This window comes from Haliaeetus leucocephalus, unplaced genomic scaffold, assembly GCF_000737465.1.
Source record: "Haliaeetus leucocephalus isolate CR32 unplaced genomic scaffold, Haliaeetus_leucocephalus-4.0 Scaffold473, whole genome shotgun sequence".
NCBI lineage: Eukaryota > Metazoa > Chordata > Aves > Accipitriformes > Accipitridae > Haliaeetus > Haliaeetus leucocephalus.
Genome location: NW_010972909.1, coordinates 3,381,517 through 3,400,819, shown reverse-complemented (window position 1 = coordinate 3,400,819; position 19,303 = coordinate 3,381,517).

Below are 19,303 nucleotides of genomic sequence, written 5' to 3'. Positions count from 1 at the left end.
CCCAGGGCTGCTTCCATAGAGTCATAGGACAGTTGAGGTTGGAAGAAACCTCTGGAATTCTCTAGACTAGCCTCCTGCTCAAAGCAGGGCCTGTTTTGAAGCTAGATCCAGTTGCTCAGGGCCTTGTCTGATTGAGTTTTAAAAATTTAAGGAAATCCAACAGCCTCTGTGGGTACCTTTCCCAGTGTTGCACCTCTCTCAAGTGAATACATTTTTCTTATGTCTAACCAGAATGTCCTTTGCTGAAATCCACTGCATTTCACTGCACAAGTTTGAGAAACATCTAGTTCTGTTTTCTCTATAATCCTTGTTCAGGTAATTGAAGACAAAAATGACATTCCCTCCTGTCCTCCGCTTAGCCTTTTCTTCTCCAAGGTGAACAAATCCAGCTCTCATGGCCCCTCTCATGCATCATGTCCTCCATGGACTAACTACAGTATGCCAACATTTTTCTTGCATGGGAAGCCTGTAACGGGACATGGTGCTGCAGGAACAGCCTCACAGGGGCTAGGCAGAAGGGAGGCATCTCTTCTGTTGGCCCACTGGCAACACTTGCTAATACAGCCCTGGATGTGTCTGGCCTTCATCATCACAAGGACACACTGCTGACTCAGGTTCAACTTACTCACCACCAGAACCTCTTCTGCAGAGCAGCTTTCCAAGCCAGTGAGTCCCAGCCTGTACTGAGGCATGGAGTTATCCTGTCCCACATGCAAGTCTCTGCATTTGCCTTTGTTGGGCTTCATCGGGTTTCTGTCTGCCATGTTCTCCAGCCTGTTGACACGGTGCTGAGTGGCAGCCCTCCCCTCCAGCATGTTACCCAATCCTCCAGTTTGGTACCATCTATGGACTTTCTGTGGGCACACTCCATCCTGTCAGCCTGGTTGTTGATGAAGATGTGGAACAGTATCAGCCCCAGTAACCAGTCACTAGTTGATCTTCAAACCTCTCACCACTGCCCTTCGAGCATAACAGTCCAGGCAGATTTTCACCTCCTAGTCTACATATCCAGTCCCTTCTGCTGCAGTTTACTATCAAGCCTGCTATAGGAGGCTGTATGGAAAACCTTGCTGAATTCAAGGTTTCACTTTTTGTCTTTTCATCTTGGTGTTTTTGAGTTCCCTGTGTGAACTCAGCCACAGTGATACCAACCCAAATTTGGTACAGAGGTAGGAGGCAGTGGTTAGATACCTAATAAGAGATAAATGTTTGAGCTATGCTATTGCTTAGAAAATTTGAGACATGGAGAATAACTAATAGAGGTTATTGTTACGGACCTGCCAGCATACCTTTCTCTTGTATGGCAGAAATAGCAATTTCTCCAATCAAGCCAAACTGTACAGCAGACAGATGCCTTCTCTGGAGACACATAGGCATGTCTTTCTTCTGAAACAGATCTATTTAAGACAGAGGCTCCTTTCCAGTCTCAGGAGGTAACAGTTAAATTCATTAATTCCCTGCATGAGTTCCTTTTCCCCCATCCAGCTGCATATGAATTATTTGTGCCGAGTCTGGTTATTCCATCCAAGTGTAAACCTTAAATTAGAATAACTGAAACTCAGGAAGGATGATTAGCTCAGGTCACAAAAACAAACATTTCCAGCTTTTTTGTTTTCAAACTTACTCTAAGCTATTTAAACACAAACACAATAGCCCTGAGAGGCCATATCTGACCTATAAACTAAAGGCTGTAGTGAATTAAGTGTATTTGCTTTGTTCTGCAGATGTTAGAAGTATTGCCCACAAAATATGACAGGTTCAGTTAATTTTATCTTAGACAAATGTAATGAGCATCTGCTTTGATTTTTCTCAGTCATTGATACGATTTCCTTTTAAACTTGATACCAGCTGGTTTATACAAGTGTGCAAAAGTTGTAAACAGCCAAAGATGAAGCTATTCCAATGCTGAGGAACGTTTATTCTCTCCATTGTTATCTTTATACTCATAATACCAAAAAAGTCAGGAGTATTTCAGAACACAGCAGGATATTTATGTATAAACAGGGTCCTAGTTACAGAAGTATTTTATGTGCCTATGAAAATATTATATACAGTATATGCATAAATACATGGACGGTGTTATCCTCACAGTAAGCTTAGAATCATAAGATAAACTGCAGAACCATGCACTAAATAATATTTATTACATGGCTTCACAATTTATTATGTGCTTCTGAACACCTCATCTGGCCTTTCCCTACTAACCTGCCTCTTCTGGGACTGTTTCTACCATTCCATACTTCTCAGCACCTTCAGACAGCTGTTCTTTTCTCTCTGGGCAATGTACCACAGCAAAAAAGGGTTTTTTTCCTCAGAAGATACATCTGTAAAGTTCTCATTCTTGCCTCTCAGCTCGTTGAGGTGAGATAGGCAGGCGGCACCACTAACCTCTTAAGAGGTTTCTGAACCCAAGTGCCAGCACAGCCTCCTTCTCTCATCACTCTTCCACTCACACACCAAGATGGAAACTCAGTGTCATCTCTACTGCTGAATACTTGTCAGCACTCTGCAGTGCATACACACAGAAGGAAATGGAGGGGCTGTTTTTCATGTAGCCACAGAGTCTGGCCTCTGCTAAGATGGGATGTGAAACACCACAACAGGGCATGCTTAGTGATACTGAATGTAGCACAGAAGGGTTTTGACACGTTTCCAATCCCAGCCTCCTCCCCCCACAAAAAAACCCACCCAAACCTCCTATACTATTCAAACTGTGGGCTGAAAAATGCCTGTTCCACAATTATAAATCAACCAAATGTAAACTGACATTTTTGGAACCCACAAAAGGCACCTCCCTAAGTCCAGATTTATACTTCCAGGAAATTTTCAATCATACAGTGAATGATAGAAATATTAGGATAATAAAAAAAGGATGAGTTTATGTGTGCTTGCATGCATGAAGATGCAACAGTAAATACCACTCTTCCAACAACAAATACAGTGAAAAAAAGCACTAAATAGCTTCCCAATGACTTGTGATGCAACATCAGCTCTGGCATTAGATACTCCATTTGTTTGCCTAGCATTTCAAAAGCTCCTGGGTTGAATTCCTAACCGCATGGCCATTTTCAAGAGTCTTTGTTCCATATCTTTGGGGTAAGGAAGGCTCATTCAGCTTGCTTGAATGCATTTAGCTGTTGTGAAGAGGTACCATTTTTTCCTCATTTAAATTCCAGTGGATCTTGAGTATAGCTCAGAGGTAAAATAAAAGATAAAGAGAACACAGGGAGATAGACAAATAGTAGGAAAATGGACAGAATAGAGAGATCAAGGGAGCTAAATTCATAATTTGGCAATGTTGCCTACTAAACTGCTGTATTTTGTAGAAAACACAGAGGCCAAAATGCTCCTGCTTAACGTTAGTGGAAATACATAATAAAGCCACTAGTATTCAGGGGATGTACCTACACCTATAAAGATCTTATCATCTTTATTGTGATAAAGCCAAATAGGACCCTCAATAGATGAAGAGCCTCTATGCTTGATTTCTACTTAGAAAACAATAGAACTAGACCCAAACTGTATTGTAAACAAAAATTTTCTGATACACTATGAGATGTCTTTAAAAGCCACTTTAAATTGTTTCATTGTATTTAGTTGTACACTAAACCTCCTTTGTAAAGGTGCTGCTTGCTTCCCTTGCTAAAATGACAACAAAATAGTGTAAGGTAAGGTGTTTGGATTGTTTTTAAAATTGTCTAGTAATTTGCTTTCTCCTTTGATGTTAATAGGCCTAATTGAGACATTATTTATTTAGTGAAATAGCTTTCAGCATACTCTCCATTTCCTTCAGTTGAGGTAGGTTTTCTTCAACATGTTTATTGCATATGGCATGGATTTTGTTTATTTGGGACAAGTACAGTCTCGCATAGGGAGGCAATCTGAATTGGAATTGGGTCAAAGGGAAAAGATTTCCTAGTATTTATTTGTGTATTTCTTAGGTTTAATTACTTTGGCATTACTTTTCATCTGTATGGGTTTTTTCTTTATATTAAACTCAGTGTGCAACAACTGCCATCTATACCAGCTGCAATTTGGTCCAGTAATTGTGCTTATTGTTGTGGAAGAAGAAGCATATGGGCTGAAAGATCAACAGATTGACTGTCACAGATTAACTACCTGAAAAGGCTGTGGTTCTTTCTTCTGCTTTAAGCACATATGGGACAACAGAAATACATAACTGAATCCTGTATAATACACAGTATATAATCCTCTCCATATAGTACAACACAAAGAGTAACAGTCACAACACTTGATTTTATGTGTCAGTATAACCAGTTTAGATTCTCAAGGGGAAAACTGGTATTTGTTTGTGATTATGTCCCAGACAATAATTCCTCAGAAGTTTTATAGGAATGGTAAAAATATTTCTTTCCTCCCTGCCTACAAAGCTTTTTTTCTTTAACTGGGGAAGTATTGTAACTGGTCTTAAGTGATTACAGGCTGACATACATATTAACTGGTTGTATACTTGACAGGAGTTTGAAAACTGTGGAATGTGAAATAATGAACTTTCATTTTAGTACAAATGTAAATACAAGTAGCTGAACTGAGATCCCAGTCCTGCAATCAGATCTATACAGGTGGTCAAGCGCTCTTGATATGCCTCCATGCAGAGAAAAAAAAAAAGTGGCTTTGCGATTCAAGTTAACAGGGCTCTCCAAAGAAAACGCTTGATAAAGAATACAATTATATGACAGAAGCAAGACAATTTTTCAATATGTTTCATGTCATATTTCACTAGTCTGTGGATAAGATATGGAACGAAGACTATATCTCAATTCTACCTGAACCATTCTTAAGATTAATATTCCGATGGAACAGCTTATCATGTCATCTAGGGGCATAATCCTTCACTGATATAGAATGCAAGCCTTTTGAAATAGTTCTGACTAATCAAAATTTTCAACTTAACAATCAGATTAGTGAAAATGGTGGCATCATAAAAGTCTCTGTTTTAATCACTGGCAGATATTAGCTGTAAAACCTAACAGCTGTTAGAGCAGACCAATGCTACTGTGGCTTTTTATGATTTATAACTGTAACAGTTCCATTCCCAGAACAGCCAACTTGTTTTAATGAAATGTGGCTTTCAGTTTCATACTGTAAAGCCATCAGCCTCTTCTATAAATTATAGTAATTTTTTTTGGAGTAGAGCCTTAAATTTCCTACAGGGGGTGTACTGAAGGAAGCATATCTGGAAAAGGCATTCTCTTCCCATTAGTGGCACTGCTTATGTGAAGTTAATAAGAACGTAAATCTTTAGACAAATTTAGTAAGCAGGTTCCGCTTCTTTGTATTGAACTTCAGAGACTGATAAGAACAGAGATGCTATAATATTGGTGTTTCAAATACTCATGTGAAATGAGGAATGAGAGAGCAACATCCAGCTCTCTCTCTCTGTAAGGACTTTTGACTGATTGTTATCTGATGATTTACACAATTCCATCCACGGAAGTGTTTAATGTACTCTTTCCAAAATTCACACTCAATTTCCAGATTTCATTCATATTCGGCTTCATCACATTAAAATGCTATCTTCAGGAGCATGTTCTCTCTGTTAGCAAATTTCTTCTCTCCATGTAGGTGCGTATAATCTGTCATCTGTCTTTCCACATCATTCTTTTTGTTAAACCAAGCAATAAGAGATCCTTTCTATTTACTGTTCATCATTCTCCCGGCTCCTCTCTGAACCATCTGATTTATCAGCATAGTTTTTGATTTCTGGTCCAGACACAGTGGCTGTGTCTGGCCTCTGCTAGAGTTGCCTTACTGAATGTTTCCAACCTGCCTCTGGTGGCCTCTGTCCCCAGCAAGCCTCAGGCATAACAACACTGCATCAAAGCTGAGTTGCCCTTGGGAGTACCTACTTCCCTATAAGACCTTGCAATACACTGAACACAGACCTTCTGGCACTCATATTTAGTAGTCTACTTTGTCTTCAGCTGCTAGGTCTACTGCATAGCCCTTTATAAGAAGCCCCATCGAGTGCTGTCCTTCAGCATCCACAGTGCTCTTGTTATCTCAATATACTGCAGCAGGACACTGGCACTGAGAAAGCACACCAAAGAAGTTCGAGGCTTCACAGAAGGTCAAACAGGGGTACAAGCATCTCAAATACTGTGCCGACCTGGCCTCTTCCAAGAAGGCCACTCTCCCATACATCAAAAGCACAACTAGGTTGTTCAAGGTGCTACCACCAAGCTGACATTCACTGTGTCCCAGTGGTTGTGGTTAAATATCTAGCACATGGATATAGCCCCACAGGCATGCTCATACAGATCAGAGGTATGGCAGCTGGGATTGCCAGTCCATTTTGCTGTAATCATTGTTGAAGTCTTGGTGGTCACATGCTGCTTGTCAAGAGAACATCTTGTCATTCAGCACCCTCAGCTCTGCAGCAGCCTTAAACAATTCCTATTTGCTGTGCGTCAGAAGGGTTCTCAAATTATTCTAACTATTCTAATGACGCCATCTTACCTCAGAGTCAGAGTCTACGCATCTCAACAATCTATGCTTCTCAACCACAGCAGGTTGGCTCACCTTTTATACTGTTGTAGGTGATATCTATTTTACAAGAAAATCCAGCCCCCACTGTCGGTATCATGTTTTAAACCCTGTGGTTAGAGGTACCTGTATGTCTGCCAATCCCCTGCTGCTTTTTGTTTGTGGGCTTACTGTGACAACCCTGACACCAATATGTAGCGCAGCTTGGTCCTCAACTTCTGTCTATTGACCGCTGAGTACACCTGTGGAGTCTTCAAGGATAGCTGTTGCTTCCTGCTTAATCAGCCGGACATCAGCATGGAGAGCTCTAGTAGGATCACAGTGACCTGTTTATCTTCTCTCTATAATCTGCATGAGGACAGCAGTGAACCTGTCCAACCTGAGCAAATACTGGAAGTCTGAGTGCTTTGGAGACCCTCTATCCTACTGGCAGAGCCCCTGGGTATGTTGTCCTCAGTAGACGTAGCTCTGCTCAAGAAAGGGTTTTGCAACATGTCCTGTATGTGCTGGAGGGCTTGCCTCTGCCTTTCTGTCATGGCCCCATAACTTGTCTCTGTCTCACATCTAGACTTTTTTCTCTCCTTCTTCTCCCTCCCTCCAGCAAATTTCCCTAAGCTTCTCCATACTCCCTCCTCCATTGCCATGATGTTGGGAAGCAGGTTAGTTGCACTGCTCATGCCAGAGTTTCATGCATCCTCCATCAAAATTCTTCCTGGTTTGAAAAATGTTTGCCACCTCCTGGACTCTTCATTACTTGAATGAAACTGGAGAAAAAGATTTGCTTCTCATTGCCATCCCCAGCTTAGAGAACATGCTTGACAACACATCACATTGACACACACAACATTTGGCTATATCGTCAGTGTAATTCTTTCAGACATGCCTTCTTGCAAGTCCTAACCATGGATAAAAAAAGGAAGAGCTATGGTTCTGCTTCGTGTTCAACATACGACAAGGTAGGCAGCATCTCACATGTCTGCCAGATAATAAAATCATCCCTGAGGATGCTGTCTTCCTGCTTCTCAGTCACATAGAACTTAATTAACTTTACTTCTTATTTGAAAGCAAAGTGGTAAACATGAGTATTTTTAATATATTTTCTATTGTGCAGTTAGACCTGTATTTGTGTTTATTGTTTTTTTTTCATGAAAACTGGGTTTCACCAAAATTATTTCCCCTGAGAGAGAGCAGACAGTCTCTAAAGGCATTCCCTGCCTGGCAGGTCCTTGATTTCACAGGGAGCAGCCACAACTGGCAGGCACACCTAGCTCTGCCAGTCCTCAAGTGAGTTTCAAAAGAGCTGGAGGCAGCTCCTGCACTCCTAAGATCCCAGTTTTCACGTGCCTCTCAAATTCAAACAGCAAAGGGCCTTCCCCTCAGCTCTAATACTATGACTTGGGGTGGGGAGACTGCATCAGACTTCATACTTACCAGTGTGGATGCCCACAGCTTAGATGATATGGGCGAAGAAAGTTTCCTAAGACTTCTAGAATATTTTCTTAGTAGAGCTAGTGTATAGGATTTAGTGAAAAGGACTGCTGTGTACTCGGCAATCCATGTTACTATTCCTTAGTAAGGACATCTCACTGGAGTTCGTAAGAAAGCCCACCATATCTCTGTAAATTTAGTGAAGATACCTTTTACCATCTTTCCCTACATAACACCCGCAGCCTCAGGGATTCACAGGTTTATCTCACTCAGCAGTTGTTAAATTCTTTAATGAGTTGCAGTAAGCAATTCCACAGATCAGTGGAACTTCTATACACGGTCTGATGAAACCACCAGCAAGGCAAGGTCATGTGCTTCACGAAAGCCCCTTCTATGAAAACTACTTTTCTAGTTGCTACTATTTGCTGGAAAAGTGGAACAGATGAATTTGCTCCTAGGCCAATCTCATACCATGTTTCATATATATGAAGTCTTGCTCTCACATCATATTGCAAGTCACCACCCAATATGGAGGTGTCAAGGGGTCTTTTTATTTACACAGCCATTGTAGACTGTAGCTAAGGAGTTCAGGTTCAGGAATTTCCACTCTGAAGATCTTCTTCATTTATGTGAAACATCCTGTGTGCTTATAGATGAAATTTATATTATTTTAGCTTTTTTTTTCTTATGTGAATCAAGGTGTGATGAAAGTGGCTACATTGAATGTCTTTTGCTATTGTGTGATTAAATTTACAATCAATGTGTCTATTTTTTTATAGTGCATACAGTTATGCTCAGTTTTATACACTGATGCTGCACAATAATGTACTGTTAAGTCTAAAATTCTAACAGTTGTGGGACAGATCTTTGTTGCAAACCCCTTTCTGGCCGACAGTATAAACATTTACAAAGAAAAACACATTTTGTAAGAGTCAATACTATTCAGTTGCCATTAAGCAACACAATAATTATTATAATAAAGAGTGTCTTACACCAAGTGATCTTGTGGTTCTTAAATGTCTCAGTCTTGCTTTAGAAGTTAGAGCCAAATTCTGCTTCCACTCAAATCAATGGGGAATTCTGCAGACTTCAATGAGAAAGAGACTAGATCCTTTATCAGCTGCAAAAGCTATTTCTTTGTGTATGGTAACTCTTCAAGTACCATCCCTTTGGATTATAGATGTATGCAAACTTGTAGCTTTCCTAACCTTAGTCAAGCAGGAACCCCTACCTCAGAGGACTTAAAGATGTCTAGTAATTATCTTCACTGTATTTTTAGTCCTGAAGCAAATTTGAACCCCTCTATATCTCATAATACAGTTTTGAGACCTTTTATGGTGGGTCAGTGAAAAGCAGCAACATCTAACTTTTGGTTCTTATGTGCTGCACTTTGCTGATTACATTTCTAACATTCAGTTATTCATCGAAAGAGTTAAACTTTTATAGTCTACCTGATGTAAAACAGAGGAGACTTTATGTCTGGTGAGATGGCCCAAATTCAACTATCTCAACAGCAGCTCCTCTCTGCTGCCCTCCCTAAGGAATGGTGATGAAACGCACTTCTGCTCATCAGCGTTGAGTTACACAACAGAAGCCCGATAAACCTTTCTACATTCTATGATTTTCATACATTAATGAGAGGGTGATGATAAGGTATTACAACATACATGTGCAAGACTGGGCACTGTTTGTTACGACAGAAGGACTAACTAGACTCATTAGAAACGATCTAACCTCTCCCTACGAGAAGAGCGAGCGCTTAATTAGCATGATGTGCCCACGTATCAGTCACCACCTTGTAGATTTACGGAGCCCGATGCTTGTGCAGGTACAGCAGTAATTAAAAAGCCAGGCTTGCAAGCTGGGTAATGTAACAAAGCAATACCACCTGCGTATTGGTCAAAAAAGGAAATATGTAGTACAAAATGACCAGAATTACTTAGAGATCCCTTTTTTTCATTGTCTGGAAGTGGAGTTTGTCTGTCCATATGTTTGCTTTTGAGTTCAACAAGAGACAAAAAATGAACTGGAATGTATTTCAGCTGGAATAAGATGTGTGGGCGGGCTAGGGAACTTTGTTGTTTCTTACTCTTCACAGGATTCAATGGAGGGTTGATAGCATCAGATCCAACTCTACTACTGTCCTTGGAGCTGGCTTCTCAAAAACCAGTGTTTACCGACAGGTACTACTTTGGAGGTGTATTAGATCTATGGTGGTAAAGTTTGCTCTATTTTCTCACTGTGATTAGCTTTGCCAAACATCTGACTCCTTAATGCTAATCAGCATGTTTATACTGTTTTCAGAGGGCTGATTAACCCTTTATGGACATGAAATTTGATTCAAAAGCAGCATTAGTCATCAGGTAGTCTAGGCAGAGCACTAGTACTTAGCATACTGGAATCTTACAAGGTAGCCTAAAGGCTCTGTCTTCTCTGGTAGAGGTGCCACCATGGGGCCACAAGGTCACATCAGAAAAATTTACATCTGCTCCTTCTGCAGGTGCATGGGTGGTGTTCATTTTGTACACGCAGAAAGAAATGGAAGCTCACCCGAGAGTAAAATATCTCGTGAGGACGAGGGACTAGACTCGTTGCTGAGGCAAGAAGCTTTTGTGTGAAAGAGGAAGCAGGGAGCAATGGAGGGGAGGGGCATCAAACCCAGACATTACCTCAGGCATTAATGCCCGAAGGGCTAGCTAGAGATATGTTAGTATGTTTATAGAGACAGATTAAAATCGGATTTCACGCAGAGATATCTAGCACACCAAGGGTTATGAAAATCCTCCTCAACTGGTGAAAGCACAATAGCATAGTCATTGGTTGCCCAGCAAACCTGAGGAAGCTTGGCTCTGATTCATGCCAACAGACAATAAAGAAACCACACAATGAACAATTGCTTTCGTACCGAACTCAGATCTTTTCCCCTCTGAGGAAATCTTCTCAAGTGAAGGAGGACAAGATCTAAAGGGTAAGCTTGTAGTTAGACAAATCCACCCTATCTTTTAGTTACACCTCAGTAAACTATTACTCAGCCTGTGAAACCGTGTGTTCACCTTCTGTGTCTTTTCACAGCAAGCATTAGATATAGTCAACCACTTCTTTAAGCTTTTGAGCAATCTTTTTTTTTTTTTTTTTCCCAGTGCCCTAGCCTAACATGGTGGGAATGCCGACATGACATTTAGTATGCAGACAAGAGCCAGGATTGCATGTGCCTTGACCAAATGCCAGCCCAGCCTGCTTGCTTTCTGAGCTGCCCAGACCAGAAGCAGTCAGTGACCAGAATGTGGTCAGTGCTGAGCTGGAGCTAACGTTGCTGTGCCAAAGCTAATAACGCTTCTCTCCCAGCTGAGCTAATGGAAGCTTCATGGTGGCTCACAGAGCGGCCCAAGCAGACTCTCGTCAGCCTGGAAAATACCATGTAGATAAACCCAGCGTAGCTTTCAAAGAAGGCAAGAAATGTATGTGCTTATAGGCAGAACAGGACCGTTACATGCCACCTGTATCTCCAAAGAATTTAGCACGTGTGATGCAAACCAAGTCGCTCTAGCTATCTGACCTCTCTCTTGCTCCAGCAGTCATGCATTTCCTATTACTGGCTGCATTTAAAACAGGCAGATCTGGGCACTCTCAGTGAACCAGTGAATCAGCAACCTTTTTTGCAGTCTGGATCTCAGTTATGCAAGCTATCTATGCTCATAACTTCTGATCTGAAAGTAATGTGGGACTCTGTTAAGACATGATGCCAGAAGGACATTCTCACATTAAAAAATTAGGAAAGAAAGAGGTTTTCGTATCTCTCCTTGCTCCCATAGTACAAGAGTTGAAGCCATACACACTTACTTTTCAGCCCTAGAAACTTATTAGCCAAAACTAGCCATTCCAATGCTGTCTCCCACAGGAACACTTTTGGATGTTTTCCATTAAATAAAATGAAAAGGTAGTATTTCTCCTTTATGTTTTTATGTCATTCCAGCTCAAGGAAATTCATAATCACGAATCTCACTGGGGCCAAAAGGCAGGTATGACAATGTCTCAAACTGTAGGGACAATATTCATGTCCCATAGGCAGGAAAAAAGAGCTTGTGACTATCAAATTACCGAGTGTTAACAAAACCATGCATGCATGGATATGTATTTACAGACAGTCGTACCACAAAGCCTAACTCAACTGAAGCTTAGGGGAGCATCAGTGAAGTCAACGGAAGCACTTACATATGGTTAGATGCACAGGAACACTGTATGATAGCTATAAACTATCTGACTATACTTTAGCCAAAGTTTTATTATTAAGACAGCATCTTAGCTGACTTCCCCTCCTGGTTTTGTGCTCTGAATAAGCACATGTATTAAGCCCATTCTATACTGTCTTCAAGTACACTGAATCTTCTGTAAAGAAAGTACAATAGGTCTGTGCATGGACATTTGCCTAGCTTTGGCATATTGAAAATAGGTCATAAATGAATGACTCCCCATAGGCTCTTTTCACTACCTGGGACCAGCTCACTAAAAAGCACTTTATAGAAAAGTTGTCAGGGGATTACACATCAAAAAAAAGTAAAATCATACAAAAATAATCCCAGAAGAGGCCTCAGAGGGTTATATAGTCTATTCTGCTGCCAAGACAAGACCAACTAACTTAACCTTGACTGAGGTATATCCAATCTCTTCTCATAGTCTGTAACCTCCACAAACAACTCTTCTTAGTATTGGAAAGATTTTTCCTAGTATCCAGATTAAACACTCCTTCTTCCAGTTTGGCCTATTGCTTTTAGTCCTGTCTGTCATAGACATAAGAAAATAAATGATTCCCTTTATCTTTGCAGCACACCTTTTTATATATCTAGATGAGCTGCCTCATTTTTTTTCTGTAGACTATTCATCCACAATTCATTCAATTTTTCTTTACATGACATTTTTTCTAAACCTCCAATCATTTTTGCTGCTGTACTGTTGACTTTCTTTGACTGTGAAGAGCCAAAGAGAGCAGGAGATGTAACACGCTGGTTCACACAACTTAGTAGGACTTTTGCCTTTTTTGCAATTAGATTATTATTGACTCATTTTCAATCTGTAACCTATTATCTATAGCACCTCTGTGATCCTTTCAAATGCCAACTTTATTTCATTCTTCAGAAAACATTCTGAAGAATTTTATCATCTATTTTGAAAGATGTTGCAATAGATATGCTAATTTATTTTCAGCCACATAATTTGCTCCAAACACACTAATCCATTTTCCTTAATATAGGAGATGGAAATCACAAAAAATTCTGATACTCTGGTAGGAGGCTCAGCTGGGGCAAGGTTCTGTCGCAGGCCACAGCTTTTGTACCTACATGTACATATATATATACATATAAACATTTAATTATCTTAAAGTTTGATAAATTAAAGCCCTCCAGGGTTAGATAAGAGAACTTTATATCTTTTGGAAGAGGGGATTTCCCAGCATCCCAGTGAAACACACAACTGTTGCTTCTAGCTATGTAAGGGCCCAAAATAAAACTAATTAAAGACTAAGACCAATGTAAGTAAAATTCCTCTAAAAATAACCAAAAATAGCCTAGCCTGAAAGAGTTGTGTTATTTTATTCTGCTCTTGAGTTTCACATGTATTTACAATATCTAGGGTACTGTATGCTCAAAATAGAAGAAAAAACATATATTTCAAAGATTTTTAAAAATTCATTTTTGTAATTTGTGCTCATATTTACAATTTTTTTTAATTACTCAGCTGAGATTATCTACAGACTTACTATTGCTTATTCTCCCTGATCCAACCTTAGATTTACTCATGTACTTGATCACTGCATACATGCAAATTACATAGATATTCAAACATACAACTGATTTACAGGAAACTGATGTGCTATGGGTGAAACTTACTGACGTGCTGAAACGTGAAATTTTGAGTATTTTGAAAACATAATCCAGTAAGTTTCAACATGTGCAAACTCAAGTAGCATTTCTCTGGGGCCTGCTTCTTTCGGAAACACTACAACTAAATGTATATACATTTTAATCTGCCTTTTGCCAGAGTAGGTATAAAATGTTTCTAATTCCTCTGGCATGCCATCTTCACAACTGCTATTTGCAAGCCTGCAGTTTAGTATGGTCACTTTTGCATGAACACTTCTTATTCATCCAGATACAAAAATAATTAACAATTGCATTCCAACTTACTACTGATCTGGTCTTTTCCTCAGTGACATTTTAGGTGTTTACTTTCTACCTCTCTTTCCTTCCATGGTAATTTTAGTGATTTATGCAGCAGAACTAAGAATTTCCAGCTGCATTGTATTAGTATCAGTTATTAAATTATACTAAAGAGTAAGGTTCTTTAAACAACAAAAGATTTCTTTAGAACAGCGCATCTCCAGCTTTTGGAATCACAGGCTATAGCAAAGTGTCTGTGTAGTAATTTCACTTTGCAACTACTTAGTGCCCACAGATTTCAATATGCAACTGAGCATATTTCACAATCCTATTAAGAAATATTCATGGACTATAACTCATCTCAGGCAACAGGTTAGTCTCTTTTTTTTTTTTTTTTTCTTTTTACACATGAGTTGGAAAGGATGTGAGGGGAAAGCAGAAGAGATAAGAGTAAAATCAGACCTTCAGCATGAGAAGAACAGACTGAATTGCTTGTAACTTTTAGTGATAAAACAAAGTTAAAGAATAAAACAAAGAGCAGGATCATAGCAAATATTTTCTAGGCTCTGATGTCTCCAATTCCTGTGTTTGAGGAGCAGGACTGAAGATACTAAAGCCATTCTGTTCAGTACCTCCTTTCAGAGATTGGAAAAAACTTTTAGCCTGGCTCTTTTCTTTTGAGATTGCTTTCAGAGAAAGGTGAAAATAGAAGAAAAAAACCAACTATGAAGACAATTGATCTGAACCTTGGTGAATATCAGTGATGCAAATCAGCTGTTCTCTCTTTAAAAGTGTTTTAGTACAGTGCTGCTAAATGAGTACCATAACGGTTTGCTCTTTTCAGTACAAAGGACATTTAGGATTAATAAGAGAAAGAGTTAATTATGGAAGATCAAGTTTGACAAACAGTAGCTCAAAGCTATCTCCAGCAACCTTTCAGATGGAAAGGAAATGCACAACAGGAATGTACTACCTTACTTTGTCTATCCTGACGTACACTGTGTTGGAGGTGTAGCTTCATTCACTCCTAGAAAAGAGACCTGACCTCAGAAGATGATTTGGAAGGTGAGAGAAGTGGGAGTCAAGAAAGTTTACTTGGACAGAGATCTGTCACACACGTTCTGTCTCCAAGCTTAAACCCTTACTGAGAGATACTTGCATAGAAAGCAAGTAGGGTAGGAAACATATAATCTGTCCTGCATATCAATCAGTCTTCCCTCTTCCTTCCCTCCCTTCCTCTCTCCTTTGCTTCCTTTCTTGTTGCAGGTTTCAATAGAATTGAGCTGGGAACTTCCCCAATATGTTTTGAAAACAAACTGCTTTGCTCAGTGGCGATGAATTTCACACGGAGACTGCAAGACCCCGGAGCAGATCCCTGCTTTGCCTTCTTCAGATCAAGCTCTTGAGCCTGGATCATCTGTCTCTGGTAGGAGCCACATGGTCCAAGGAGTCTCATCCTTCCAATCCCTTTTTCTATTCCTCTTTCAATTTCTGAGAATTTTTTCCTGACTCAGATTTCGTCACAACTGATGTAATTTCATGGAAAGATTAAATTCAGCAGGTCAGCATTTTCCATAAACAACAATATAAGTAGTGTCAGATAATTCTCCACTAGCTCTGCATGTGTTTCTCCTGAAATCTCTTCTTGGATAAAAGATATTCTCCCTGTAACTCCTTGGAGAGAATCTTTGTGTTTAGTTCATACAGTTAGTTGGAGTTTGGGAGCAGAATTTGGCCCTTGCAGCTGAGTGGAAAGGAAGTCTGCAGCAAAGTACTTGCTTCTCTTGAATAATACGGTTACAGCTCAGAATTAACAGTGTCTTCATTAACCAACAGGTCAAGTTCCAAAATTTGTTCTTTCTCCTCAAAATTAAACACTGCCACAAGGAAGCATCCCTTCTTTCCTTCTGCCTGCAAATGCCATGCAGAAAGGTGAGGTAGCAACAAATGGTGAACATGCAGATTAAGAGAAGTGGAGGTTTTTTGTTTGGGTTTTTTTTTTGATGGACAGGCTGACAAGAGGCAGTGGCAGTGTCAGAGGAGGAAGAAGAGCAGGAAATCTGGGAAGGACACCAAATCCTTGGGATTGTATTCATCCAGTTCCGAGCAGGACTTACCTAATAGTACAGGAAATGTGTTATCTAGAAATCCCATTTATTGCACATACTAAAGTGAAGTTGCGTCAGTTATGAAATTTCCCATACCACTATCCTGTACTCATTCAGAATAGCAATGACTTCAGCCATGTCTTAAGAAATAGCCACCACGATGTTTAAAAACTGGCAAGAGATTTTTCAAGCCTGCTTTCACAGTGGCAAGTTTAAAGGGGAACTGGATTGCTTCAAAACATGCTAACCCTTCTATCTGTATTACAGCCACTTGAGCACTGAGCAAGCTGGAGAATATAAACAGTTTTCAAGCCTTTATTTTAAAGGGTGGTCTAAAGCCTGGCCACAGCATTAGCTGTGTTCTGCCAGTTACCAATCCCTAGGAAATACCCGTATGCGTTGTTACTCAGTTCTGTACCTCAGTTACTTACCTTGCTAAACCATTTACTACAGAAAAAAAAAAAAGGTGCTCTAAGTTTCAGTTCCTACAGTTGATTTCTTCCTTGATACTCTAGAGAGGTATGCTTAATGAAGCATAGTGTGAAGCATAGATTAATGTCTTTTTATTCATTCAAAGAAATGGGCAACTCCATCTGCTCTGAGATTAAGTGAAAGAGTGACAGCACACCCGTACTGCTAGCTTATTTTTTATATGGTGGGAAACGGAAAAAGGATAACAAACCTGCAACAGATCAGGACAGTTCTGAACTCTGACTAATAAAAGTATCCAATAAGCCTTTTTTTTTTTTTCCTTCCAGTCTTTTGAGTTCACCATGTACCAGATTGTTGAAGTCTGAGCACTTATTATTACATTATCAACACATTCTCATAGGGGAAAAATAACAAGATATGGAAACAAAAAAAAGTTTTCTACTGTTAATTTATACCACACTGTCCAGTTAGGACACTCCTTTTGTTTTAAGGAATTAAAAGGTTAAGCAACGTATTTAATGCATAAGGAAATAACTTATTTGACTGAGCTCCCTTGAAATATGATACATGGCAATTAGATGTATTCTAGCCTACAGGAGGATATGTTTTATTCATTCTCTACCAAACAAACTCAAGAGTTGAAAAGATGTGAAAGAATACATTTCGCAAAGCTAGCACAATCCTATGTGAAGCTAATCTTTTCTATCAACTTAACAGTGTTATCCAAATTGCCTAAGGTAAAGAATGAATATAAAGGGACAATGCACATTATGTTTCACTAAAGAGAATAAATGTTAATTTAATTAAATAAAAAGCCTTCATAGTGCTTTCAAAGTAACCACAAATGTAAACACATTTAATTCCTGGGAAAGTGTCTAGTATAGTAGATGGTACACCTCAGCTAGTGAAACTGCAATGGAAACATGACTGGAGCCTTCACATGGAAGCAGTACTGACCCAACTCCCTCTTTGCAGTAAGATTTGTTTTGACCCCAGCTTCAGGAGTTTAGAATGACCGCACTAGTGTCTCTGCCATGACAACGGCACACTGCCATTATAATGTTTGACAGGAGCAAAGTCTCTTCTCAGTTACATAAAGCAATACCCATACTTTTAAAAGTTGTTTTGAATTAGCTTTTATGTATCTGAAAACCAAATATGACTGTATATCTGTAACAGAGTAATGATAATTTTTTATGTCACAGAGCCAAAATAATACCCACGGGTTCTAGAAATCTGGTAACTGTGCTTCAAATTATATTCCAGTTTAGCAAAAATAATCCAGCAAAACAACTTGGGTGAAATGCATGCCTGTGCAATGGGCTAACATTATCCATTTAGGTTCCATTAAATATTCAAATCCGATATGAACAGAAATGATACCTTTACTTAATGTGCCCTCTGTGTAGGGATTTAAACAAGAATTGCTAAGGCAAAACACTAGAGGAAACATAAACTTGACTTGGACAATCAACCACACTTCTTGCTTAGGTGTTCCCGTTCCCTTCTTTTTCCAAAACATTTTTAGTGTGATTAGCAAGGACCAGATTTCATTACCTTTATTACTGCTATCTCTAATTTGGTGGGTGCTACTGATTCTTTCAACTGTAGAAAATAAATATTTTACAAGGTGCTCTGTACACCCCTAGAGTCACAAATGGAACACTATGCCTGCCTACACCCTTGCAGAAAGCCTTCAAAGAAGAGGGTGAAAGTGCCTGTGGACTTGTCACACACATGTGAATGCATACATGAGTGAACAATGTTTATTCCCATTGTCATAGCAGGCCATAAGACAAACAGTTATTTTTCAATCATTTCTTTAATTTAAATCAGTGAAGTCACATGTGTCTATGGCATCTTAGGAAGAAATAGATGGTGTAGGAAGAAAAAAAATTAATTTAAAATGTTTGAGAATTAAACCAATAAAACTCATCAAATGACAACTAATAAAGCTCTTTAAGAATGGAAAAACTCCATTGAGTGAAATATAATTAATAGTAACAACCATATTGAAATTTCTATGCAAACAATGAAAGGCAGCTATGGATAACCTTCAGCACTTTGCCTCACACACAGACATACACACATTTTACTACTGTCCTTTGACTATTATTAAAAGTAAACAGTTTTCAAATCAAATGCAAACCTTATCTGGTCGACAGCAAAATGTCATTACTAATTTCTGAATTGTATAGCTTACAATGGGCATCTTATGCAGGACATTAAAGGGTAGTGGACAGCTCCCTTAGCACCTTCAATAAATCTGCTCCTGGTTATCCTACAGTGCATGGGGCTGTCAAATATACGTTCTTTCTAATGCCTTTACTTTCTAATAGAATAGAATCATTTGGATTAGAAAAGACCCTTAAGATCATTGAGTCCAACCATTAACCTAACACTGCCAAGTCCACCACTAAACTGTGTCCCTAAGCACCACATCTACACGTCTTTTTAATACCTCCAGGGATGGTGACTCAACCATTTCCCTGGGCAGCCTGTTCCAATGCTTGATAATCCTTTTGGTGAAGAAATTTTTCCTAATATCCAATCTAAACCTCCCCTGGTGCAACTTGAGGCCAGTTCCTCTCATCCTATCACTTGTTACTTGGAAAAAGAGACTGACAGCCACCTTGCTCCTTTCAGGTGGTTGTGGAGAGCGATATGGTCTCC